The sequence below is a fragment of the Phacochoerus africanus genome, chromosome 5 (assembly GCF_016906955.1).
Source record: "Phacochoerus africanus isolate WHEZ1 chromosome 5, ROS_Pafr_v1, whole genome shotgun sequence".
NCBI lineage: Eukaryota > Metazoa > Chordata > Mammalia > Artiodactyla > Suidae > Phacochoerus > Phacochoerus africanus.
In genome coordinates this window covers 100,473,507-100,485,978 of record NC_062548.1, presented here as the reverse complement: position 1 = coordinate 100,485,978, position 12,472 = coordinate 100,473,507, and the positions used below count along the sequence as shown (strand labels likewise).

Genomic DNA, 12,472 nt, shown 5'->3' with positions numbered 1-12,472 from the left:
TAGACTGGAGATCTGAATGTGAAGCATAAAACAGTAATGCTCTATCATAAATATATAAGAATATCTTTATGACTAACGTAGACAAAGATTTCTTGAAGAGGAAAAATATAACCATATAGTAAAAATAAAACCAAATTGTTTTATATCATAATTATGAACCTCTGTTACTGAAAGACACTGTTCAGAAAGGGACGAGGCAAGTTACAAAATGGGAGAAGATATTTGCAATGCATATAACTGATTAAAGACTTGTTCCCAGAATACATAATAGATTCTTACAAGTCAGTGGAAAAAGAAAGAATCTCATTTCACCAATGCAAAAGACACGATCAGGGGTTTCACAAACAGGATATCCAAATGGCTGATAAACATAGAAAAAGATATTAAACCTAGTCACCAGGGAAATGCAAAGTAGAACCATAACAAGCTACCAGTGTACCCCTAAGAGAATAACTAAAATTTTTAAAACTGACAAAACCAAGTGTTGATAAGGATGCAGAGCCACTAAAACTCATATGAAAGTGGTAAAACCATTTGGAAACCTGCTCAACAGTGTTTATGAAAGCTGAACATGTATGTCCTGTTGTTACCTGGCAATTTCACTCTTAAGTATAGGAGACCCCACAGAAATGTTTGTATATGTGCACCAAAAGACATACACAAGAATGTTCACAGCATTATTCATATAACTAAACACTGGAAGTAATGCCAGGGACCATCAGCATTAGAATAAATAAGTTGTTTGTATAATGGACTACTATAAAAGCAATGAAATTGAATCGGCTACGTTTACACACAACATCTGGATGAATCTCATAAATATAATGTTGAGCAAAAGATGCCTAACTATATACTGTCAAATTCTACTCATGTGAACTTTAAAGGACGACAAAACTAAAAGGGTTAGAGGTCAAGATAATTGTTACATCTGAGGAGGAAAGAGATGGCACAAGGGAAGCTTCAGGGGTGCCAGTAATATTCCATTTCCTAAAGTGGGTGGTGATTATGGGGGTGTGTTCCCTTTGTGATAATTCTTTCAGCGATGGTTTTATTGTTTCTTTGTTTTTCTGTCATGTACGTTGTACTTCAACAAACAAGTATAATTTAAAAAGAGAGAGAGAGGTGACAGGTTTTTTTTTTTTTTCCCCCGCAAGCTTTTCACATAGAGAACAGAGGGGAGAGAAAGGCCAGAGAGTGGATCAGGAGCTCTGGAGGCTCCTTTCCTGGTTTGGAGGAGGTGGTGCAGTCAGTTACTGTTTACTCAGCCACAAACTCATAATGTGTACTCATGTTCACTGAATGTCACAGCACTGCAAGGTTCTGTGGGCAGTGGTTCTTTCCATACAGGGGATAGTTTTTACGGACCTGAATGTGTGAAAGTCCAGGAGCTTTAGTCATAGAGCTTAAAACTATTGAGCTTTGAGCACATGTTGCTCAGCACAGGTACCACTTCTTCCTAGAAGCCTTTCCTGACCTCTCAGTTTGGGCCAGATGCTCTTCTGTGCTCCCACAGCCCTAATCCTTGGCGTACCCCCTCCAGACGCTATAAGCTTCTTGAGGGAGTAACTTTGTCTTGTTTAAAATTCAAATCTCAGTGCTCGCCTAGCATGATGCGTGGTATTCAATAAAACAGTTACCTGAATGAATGTTCGGTCACATGTTCATAACATGAGAAGTGCCCCTGTTTAACCATTTTATAGATTGATTTGATCATTTTGAAATACGTAATTCTTGATAGCCCTTAAAATTAGGGTGAAGAATTTAGGACTCTTTTTAGGCACTTGCCTTTTGTTGTTGCTGTAGTTTAAGTTAATTAGCTAATTAATAAGTTAATAATTAATTAGTTATTAGGTTAATTAGTTTAAGTTAATTAGAAACTGAAAAGGTCTGGTATTCCTGGTTCTAGAACATAGCACTTTTCTCAAAGTAGTAGTGTGCTTCTCTTGAAAGTCTCTGGTTACTCTATAATATGTGAAATCCTTTCTTTTTCCTGATAACATAGAGTTTAGTGTTATTTTCAAATTGCCCATGAATCAGTTAAAACCAGAAAAGAACTTTAGAACAAAGTTATTACAGATAATAGTGTCACAATCATTTTGAGTTTTTGGTATTTCCTTTATTGTACAAAGTTGAAATATGAACTGTGGTTATCATCAAATAGAGAAACCAGGCTTGAATTTCATATTTTTACTATTGGTATGCTTTTTGTCAAATTAACTGTGTCTTTAAAAAGTGGAATTTTGGAGTTCTCGTTGTGACTCATTGGATTAAGAGCCCAACGTGGTGTCCACAAGGATGCGGGTTCGATCCCTTGCCTTGCTCAGGGGCTTGAGGGTCCAGTGTTACAGCAAGCTGTGGTGTAGGTCGCAGATGTGGTTCGGATCCAGCTTGTGGCTGTGGCATAGGCCTGCAGATGCAGCTCTCATTCAACCCCTGGCCTGGGAACTCCCATATGTTGCAGGTGTGGCCATAAAAAGAAAAAAGAAACAAAAAGTGAAAATTTGATATTGGAGTCTTAAGAATAGAGATCTATGTCGTACCACAAGTATAAACTGTTTAAATTACAGATAATGCCAAAATCAGATAACTAGAGTGAAGACAAATGAAATCCTTTTGTGTTGGTTGTTGAGTGAAGGCAATCAAGAGATATGTGAAATGGATTGTCACATATCATTTCTCATTTTGTGCATTCAACGGATAGACAGTAGACCATGGGGTCCTTTAATTTAGAAAGTCCCACAGTTTTCAATACAGGGGCTCTCCAGTGGATTTAGCTGTCAACTAATTCTACTTCAGCAGGTAGATTTTCTTCTTCTTCTTCTTTTTTTTTTTTTTTTTGGTCTTTTTAGGGCCACACCCACCGCATTTGGAAGTTCCCAGGCTAGGTGTCAAATCAGAGCAGTAGCTGCCGGCCATAGCCACAGCCACAGCAATGCCAGATCCGAGCCACATCCACAGTCCACACCACAGGTTGCTTCAACCCACTAAGCAAGGCCAGGGATTGAATCCACATCCTCATGGATACTAGTTGGGTTTATAAACTTCTGAGCCACAACGGGAACTCTAGCAGGTAGATTTTCATATTCATGACCTATAGGCCAGATTCTGAATGCTCTCTGGTATTTTTTTTATGTCATGGAGTAGTTGAGTTTTGGAGAGTTTCTGCTTCATAGTCACATTAGCTTTGTAAATGTTTCTGTAGTATAAGAGCTTTAAAATTGAGGTTTTTCATAATTGTATGAAAAATATTTTAGGTATGTGAAGATTTGCATGGACTATATGTCTCCTACCAGCCTTAATAGCATTAGGTCTCCAAAAAAATCCCTTTTTTTTTTCATATGTATCAGTTGCCTGTCTTTAAAGATATAAAAATGTAAATTTTTCTGTAGCATATGATACATTACTATTTGTATTAATAACTTATTTGTGATGTTCATTTATGTTACTATGAAATATAGAATCTTCTCCAGGACATTTTTAAAGTTCAGATATGTGCATTACAAGTTAGAAAAACCTTAGTGTTGTGATGTCCATTTGAAAATGTATTAATATTTTGATTTTTGTAAAATTTTCTAAGTTTGGGCTGATTTCGCTAAGCAGCCTTTTCTCTCTTTTTTGTACTATTTAATTTTGTAATATTTTATTCTTTCTCTAGTGAAGTGGTTTCCAGATCTATTTGTCTATTGAATATTTTTTATATTATGATGTCATGGCAGAACTCCAAAATGAATTCATGAGATATATGGTGAATTGTAATACTTGGATTAACATTGACAGAAAAATAAAAACTTTACAAAACAATTGTTGTGAGAAGTAGCAATTGTGATTCTTATGCTTTGAAAACTTTATGATAGAATGGAAGAAATAATGGTAACATATTAGAAAAATCTGATTATTGTATAGAGCACAAGGAAAGTTCAATTTAAAATGAAATTTGGAGTTCCCGTCATGGCACAGCAGAAACGAATCCATGGAACCGTGAGGTTGCGGGTTTGATCCCTGGCCTCGCTTAATAGGTTAAGGATTCAGCGTTGCCATGAGCTGTGGTGTAGGTTGCAGATACAGCTTGGATCCAGCATTGCTGTGTCTGTGACGTAGGCCGGCAGCTGTAGCTCTGATTTGACCCCTAGCCTAGGAACCTCCATATGCTGGGGGTGCGGCCCTAAAAAGCAAATGAATAAATAAACAAATAAAATGAAATTTAAAAGGCTTCAGTGAGGAGATTTTTTTTTAGTATCTTATCACATACCCATTTAATATAAGGACAATGTATCATAACTGGACCTATTTACCAAGTGCAACATCCAGTTATTAAATTCTGTTTTTAATGCAGAGAAATTAACAGTCCTTTTCCACACATATATGTTGTTTGAAAAGGAAAAATATATAGATTATTTTGCAGTAGTTAGGTGCTCTTAAATCATTGCAAACATATTTAGTTATTTAATTTCCAAGAGCTCACTTCTCATTTTTCTAGCAACTAAAAGCTCTATTTTCATTTTAAAGTGTTTTGGATTTTGAGCACATGAGTATTATAATTCATGTTCTGAGAGCAGTATTTTACCAAATGAGCAGTATGTTGGTTCTGTTTCTCCTATTCCAACCTAATAATTCAGTAAGATCTGAATTCGGCTTTACTATCTCCTTTGTAAAATGCTTAAATTTAAATGAACAGGAGGAATAAAAGGAAGAGAAGAAAATAGCAATGAAGTCACTTAAGAATGATAAGTAACCACAGAGTATGACAGGGATTGTGACAAGATCTTAGCTATTTCCATTTTTGGAGGTTTCCAGCAGGGCATGGTGAGGACTAGAGGGGTTGGAGGGAAAGTCCAGCCTAGGGCTATAAGGAGTGTTAAGAGAATTTTTTTTAAGTAATAAAATTGAAATTTGATCTGCTTTTAATTATCACCATATGCCAGCAGTTTTTTAAAATGCCAGTGCTAAAACTGTTTCTCCCTGCTGGGGTGGGACACTCCTACCATGCCCCACCCTGTGGTATACCATTGGTTTCCAGTGAATTTGAAAAATGAAGGAAATGCCAAACAGGTTACAAAAATTGTTGAATATTTTAAATATCTTAATTTAGTAAGTTAGTTTTTCTAGTATGAAAATCAGTATAATTAAGCTATTCATAGGGTGATTGTGTAATTTATAAAAATATTCTGAGTGCGCTGTAATGAATGGCTTATCTTTCAACTTGGTCAGCAGTGTATCTCTTGTGACTATACGTATGCCCTCTTTTTGAGTTTTTTGTGACTGCGAAGCCTGGACCATACACTTTTCTTGCTGCCGTTCTTTAATTCATTAAACTCTCTGTCTGATAGGTAACTAACTCCCTTAAAAGTACCTTGAGGATAAGCTTTATTTGAAACTGTCAACAAATTTATTCAAAATCTTAAGGAGTATGAAATTCAGAAAACGTTTTCCTTCTTTCTTTTTAAAATAAATTAAATAGCCAGACTTAGTTCTAACATTGTTGATCCATCTTCTCCCCCAGCAGTATTGAAATATAATTGACATATAATTGATTCATCTTAAATCCAGATTCCAGCTGACCAACTTTTTGAAATGTGATGCACTAGCTAGTAGTTTGAGTAATACATGTGTGAGGCTGTTATCAAATAGATCTTAATTATGATTTTATGGCTCATTGGATTTTGAAGGACAGAGGGAAAAAGGCAGGTATTAAACATAAACTTTAGAGAGACTATGTAAAGATTAATGAAATTATGTCTTTTACAAAGCATTTGAGTTTTCATTTGTCTACAGAATGTTAACATGAGAATAAAGAAGGACACTAGCACTTTTAACATTTATTTGAAATAGTAACAGAAGTGATCATATTTGCAACTGAGGCTTAGTCGATAGATGAGTTTAAAATTTTCACCTTCTGTTAACTTTTATTTTTTATTTTATTTTTTGTCTTTTTGCCATTTCTTGGGCCACTCTCTCGACATATGGAGGTTCCCAGGCTAGGGGTCTAATCGGAGCTATAGCCACCGGCCTACACCACAGCTCACGGCAACGCCAGATCCTTAACCCACTGAGCAAGGCCAGGGATTGAACCCGCAACCTCATCGTTCCTAGTCGGATTCGTTAACCACTGAGCCACGACGGGAACTCCTCTATTAACTTTTAATGTTTTTTCATGTCAATACTTCCAACCAACATGGATGGTATTAAACTGTAAAGTTTCTAAAGTGTTCTAAGTTTCTCAACTCCTCTTATTTCTAGACAAGTATAAAAATGTAAAAAAATGTAAAACAAGTGACCATGGTAAGCAATGTAACTTAGCTGTTTTGTACCTAGACGAGTATTTAGCCAGCATAAATAAGGGCAGAATCAGTGATTGACTATTGTGATGACATCTCTTGACACATCTGCCATAGATCCAGCATCACTGATGGTGCTGCTTTATAGGTTGGCTCTTCTCTACCCTTTGGTCCATCTTCAGTGCTGACACTAATGATGCAGTTCATGACAAAATGTTTGTTTTTTAATATTTCCCCAGTGCTCAAAATGGAATACAGTTCTTTAAAGAATACATAAAAATCAAGGCTTCTCCTTAAGGTACTTGTACCTACTTTAAGGCTTTGTAGCAGAACATGCTTTGATTATATTCATTACAGCAAATATCATTTATGTCATTTACATATGATCTTTTGGGGACATACTGTATCTCATTTTTTGCGCTATTCAGCAGTGGTCAGCAGGACAAAAATTACTTTGAATCCTAAATAAGTTATAGGAAAAGACCTCAGAAGAAAGTCATCTATGCCAGGAACCTTAGGCCTAAAAACAAATATCCTTTGGCTATACTGTATATTTAAAAACCAAGTAATAAAACGTCTTTTGCTTTTAAGTTTTAGTTCTGAACTTCCACTCTTTCAGTCCTGTTTGAAAACTTGTTCCTTCTCTGTCTTTTTCATCTGAACTACTGAAGAGTATGTCCTCTTATTTTTGTTTTGCAAAGCACTAATCAAAGTATTGATGGCAAAAGTAGTTTCTTTGACAGAATCTTTTTTTTTTTTTTTGCTTTTTGTTGTTCTTGTTGATGAAAATTTTCCCAGGGCAAATTGATGAGGACATCAATTTGACCACCTGATTTTTACCTGCTGCCATTGACTTTTTCTTTTTGAAGTGAGACTAAGCGTTTGACAGCTCTTTCTTTGGTAATTCATAGAAGAAAAAGAAAAAGGCTTCAGGAAAAAATATTTGAACTTGATTGTAAGGGGTAACTAAATTTCTTTGTTGTTTGTTTTTTGGAATTCTGTTAAAGAAAATTGTGAAATCGTAATGACTAAGTGCATTTTTTGAAGGTTTTTACTTTGTTTGTTTCCTTCATCAAAAAAACAAAACAAAACAAAAAACCCCAAGCAAACCAGTAACTGTTAACCCTAATTTATTTTTACTCTTCAAGTGACATTACTTTTAACTGGCTACATTTGGATAATAAAAGCCATGGATTTCAAACCACTTAGTAATTTGGTTTCATTTTTAACACAAATAACACCTTTTCATCCATTTTTATATAAACTTCAAACAACATATGTTTTAACTTACTGCCAAATAAGAAGAAATGTGTTACATTAAAGTGCATGTTGTTTGCTTGCGCATTTGGAAATACCATTCATTTTATAGCAATTTTGAGTTATTTTTCTGTCACTTTGTATTCCTATTCAAAGAGACATACAGAAACCCTCACTCAAAACAACTCCCTTAGGGTTTACTCCTAGATGTCAGTAGACATGAGCAGGAGGTACAGAATGCAACAAGCTTAGGTCATGGAAATGTCAGCTCTTGGTGACTTGCATTTATTATTATTCTTTGAATTGTGTCCTCTTGAAATTCTGTGAGGGGTACTTTAATATATTTCTTTTATGTTTAGGTGGATAAGAGAGAGACACCACCTCGCTCTTCTCTCTATTGGTATAAAAAATGGAGCCACTCTCATTTTCTAGGGTTTGGTTCAGATTTTAAAAGTATGTGTTGCCAAGGGATAATGCACAAAGAATGTAGAGTGTGTATAACATAAGAGACTAGGACGTACAACTGAAAACTTTTCCAATGTTAAAATGCAGTTGAAAGTGTTTAGCTTGTTTTTAATTTAATGAAGTGAATCAAAGTTAGAGAAATTCAGAGCAAAGCAGATTTTATTGTTTTTGCTCTTGCTTTGGGGACCAGAGATGGTTGGTGTTTTGGGTTGAGAATTCAGAGGAGTAAAGGGATTAGCAGACATGGATACCAACACCTATTTTGCTTCTAGTTAGCTGTGGGACTATGGGCAAGCCATTTTATTTTCTGAGCCACAGGGACTCAGATTCTCTCTAACTGTAAAAGTGTAAGTTCTGATGTGACAGTCGAGTCAGTGCAGGATGACTGCAGGACGGTGTGGTAGCCTCCGGGGGCGGGGAGGGGTGAGGCGCATATGAAGGTACTGCCTCAGACCTAGTCTCTTTGGGTAGCTTAAAAATATCTGGGGGAAAGGGGCTATTAAAAGCAATTGATAATAGGGATGTTCTGTCTTTTTTCTTTTACATCCTTAATAAATAGCAACAAATTCAATTTATTGTAGCCAAAGGAAAAACAGGGTAGCTGTTATATTGATGGATGTGCCTACATATCTATATACAGACAGACAGACACACACATACACACACACATATATTTACAACAGTTTCTGTAATTTCCTGCATTTTGAAAAGTTTGTTAGAGTGATCTGAATTTTTTTCTGAAGTCCTGTGGCAGATGCTATGGCAAGCTCTCTGTCCTGAAAGGGTGTGAGGTGTTTTGTTACCTGAGTGGCCAGTTTGCCAGTTTATTCTCCACATGGCCTACTTGTCTGTTTGCCGTATTTAACAGGATTGAAGAGCACCACAGGATAAGATGTGGAGAACTAATAGAGTAGGGCTCTTCTGGAGCTTCATTGTGGTTCTAAGACAGTAGTGCACTGGGAGGTTAGAAAGGATCACGCCTTGCAAAAAAAATAGAAATATTTTTAAAGTCCTTTCTCTTTAGCACTTTAAATCACATCGAGAATGTGGTTTCTTTCTTTCTTTCTTTCTTTTTTGTCTTTTAGAGCTACACCCACAGCATATGGAAGTTCCCAGAGCTGCCAACCTATGCCATAGCCACAGCCATGCCAGATCCGAGCCACATCTACAACCTTCACTGCAGCTCACAGCAACACCAGATCCTTAACCCACTGAGCAAGGCCAGGGATTGAACCTGCGTTCAATGGATCCTAGTCATTCATTTCCACTGAGCCGTGAGGGAACTCAAATGTTTCTTTTAAAGCATATGGAGTAGAGTTACCTAAAACATACTAATTAGGATAGGAAAGAGAGGCTCCTTTATGGCAGATAGGGGTTAGATAAAATTCATAATTAGTAAATTAGAAAAAGTAAAAACATCTTCAGGAAGCTTTTACTGTCCTCTCTCACCTCCCGGCCCTGGTAGGTGAGGTGCGCCTCTGTGAAGCTCTCGTGAGTAGTACTGCCTCCTTCTCACTGTGTGACACATGTACTCTTGATGAGCACATCATTACCATTGGAGAGCTCCTCAAAGACAGAGACCATGTCCTATTAGTGTTCTCACCCATGTCACTCAGTGGTTGCTCAGGAAATACGCGTTGAATGATGTCAGGTGTAGTGAGATGATGGATGGACCCTAATTATATCCACGTCCATGTAAAATCAAAGTGAGCAGTATGTTTAGGTTTGAAATCCTCTCACTACTCTTCATGAAGAAACAAATGCCTCTGCAATCTTCCTTAAGAGTTGATATTGATGACTGTTGAGAACTGACTATGAAAGTACACATTTGTGAAAATTTTTTTTTCTTTTCAATGTTCTATGTTCTATGGGGGTTCCTAGGCTAGGAATCGAATTATAGCTGCAACTGTGGCCTACACCACAGCTTGTGGCAGCCCTGGATCCTTAACCCACTGAGAAAGGCCAGGGACTGAACCTGTTTCCTCAGAGAGAGAACACTGGGGCCTTAACCTACTGAGCCACAATGGAAACTCCAACATTTGTAAAATTTTTAAATGAAAGAATATTCTTGTAGTTTGATAATTTATAAAAAAAGTTGGTAAAAATCTATGGTCAAAATGTGGTCATTTGATTCTGGTAACTTGATTGCTTTGGGGTTTTTAAAATCTTTACAGTGTTAATTTTGATGCCATCCTTTCTTCATGGCCAAGGATATCAGTGCAAAGCGGTTCTTACTACCAGTTGCAGGCCAACTAATGTGAGCAAGATAGATTTGGACCCAGCCCTAAATATCTTTAGCTGCTCTCATAGTGTAATTCAAGCAGTGGTGTGCATATTTCTTATTCCTCATTAGTATGAGATTTTAAAGAAAGCTACCTGTGAACAGCATCAGCCAAAAGTTTAATTCTCATTGTATTGGGCTGCTGTTGAGTCAACTCGGCTTTATTTTTTGTTAATAATTAACTTAGGTTTCTTTCATGTATAACTGCGTGTTTTTGGCAAAATCACATGTTTTCTTATGAAATCTAATATCTAGTAGCGCAAAGTGAAGAACAATAAGTAACCTGCACCTTAAACTCAGCAAAGTTCCCCCCCACCCCTTATATTCAGAACAAGGCCATGGTTGCTCTGCACTGTAACCAAGGGTATAATTTTTTTTTTTTAATTTTTTTGTCTTTTTGCCATTTCTGGGGCCGCTCCCACGGCATATGGAGGTTCCCAGGCTAGGGGTCTAATTGGAGCTGTAGCCACCGGCCTAGGCCAGAGCCACAGCAACGCGGGATCCGAGCCATGTCTGCGACCCACACCACAGCTCACGGCAATGCTGGATCATTAACCCACTGAGCAAGGGCAGGGATTGAACCTGCAACCTCATCGTTCCTAGTTGGATTCATTAACCACTGAGCCACGACGGGAACTCCTTTTTTTGGGGGGGGGTATAATTTTTAAAATGTCAAAGCATTTGAACTTTTTCAGATTTTTCTTATAAAAGTCCTCAGTACAATTCTACATTATCCTTAATATTGACTGATCTAAAGATTTGACTATTAATTTAACCAGTGTTATTATGCTTTTCCTCTAGAATAAATCAAAGCTCTTTAAATGAATTGATCCCTTACTGTCCTATAACAATAAAGAGTATACAAAAGTCATATTTTTCAGACACCATTGCATAGTGTTGTCAATATTTGAAGAGAAGAACAGCTGTTGTCTAGTGAGTGAGGGTTAAAGGTAAACACTCCCTGCTGATTCAAAGAAACACAGGCACCCTACTTTATTATGTGTGTGTAAGGAGAGCTCAGTAGAAAATATGGTCAGATTTCATGTATATTTCATAGAGTAACAACAGCATTTTCCACTTTTTACTGTTACAGCCCTTAGAGCCCACCCTTATAGGTGATTTGTATCATGTCATAGACCTGGCAGGCATGCAATAAATATTCTTTGGCTATGAGCAGTAGATATCCTTGTTTTTCAGTTCTGCACTTGAGATCACCAAGTCTTTTAGATAAAGTTAATTATTATCTTTTGGTTTTCTGCATTCCTACGAGAATATGACTTTGAATTATCTCATCATAGGTAGATTTATAGAGTCACAAAAGTAGTCGTCCCAGTCTGGGACTTGGGAAATGACATTTAACTAGGTAATGGTAACTCGTGGTAATATAAATGCATAGTTCTACTGGCCATTTAAATCTAATGTGTAGACATCTGGGGACTGTGATATACTCATTTACTTGTAAGTGAGAACCTTTGGTGCTCCTGGCAGTGCTGTTTGCTGGCATCATTTGTTGCATTATTAGTACAATGGTGGATTTAGAAATTAAGTGTCAGCCTTTGGCTGGAATTATCTTCTAGCCTAAGAACCTTAGCTATTTTCATGTTTGAGGTTTTTTTTTTTTTTAAATTGGCAAGGGAGGCTATCCCCATTTATTATTCATAGATGCAGTACAGTTGTTATGATTTCTTTGTTAGAAATGAGACAAAATATGAATTAGGACCAAATACAGTCCTAAAGGCTCCAAAGTAAATTAGAAAGCTGGTTTCATACATCGTCAAAAATTATGGTTTTAAATTTTATTAGATGATTGGATATTTCCTTGGTTAATACTGGGGATGTTGACAGATAATGAGACATTTCTATTTCACTGGAAATAATTAGTCTTTATTCATTTTTCATAATCTTAAAAATAAATGGCATAATATTGGACATCGTTCATTTGTCACAAATGGAAAAGGAAATAGTATGGTATTGGGAACAAAATACTTAGTTGGCTGAAAGAAATAAAAAGGATGTGTACAGATCAATGTGTGGGATGGGATGAATTCACGGAATTCATTTTTTCATTTTTAATTTTTTAACTCAGTTTTCTCCATGTAGGCATGACAAAAGGTAAGAGAAATAGTAAGAAAGATCTATTTTTTGTGAAAAGAAAAAGCAAAAAAAAAAAACCCGCAAACGCATTTATATAGTT

The 12,472-nt window shown here is 36.5% G+C and overlaps 1 protein-coding gene across 2 annotated transcripts in view; it reads left to right on the top strand.

Moving 5' to 3' along the window:
• Positions 1-12,472, top strand: part of CAMKMT (calmodulin-lysine N-methyltransferase) — a 405,628-nt gene that overhangs the window by 135,713 nt on the left and 257,443 nt on the right. The window lies entirely within an intron of this gene.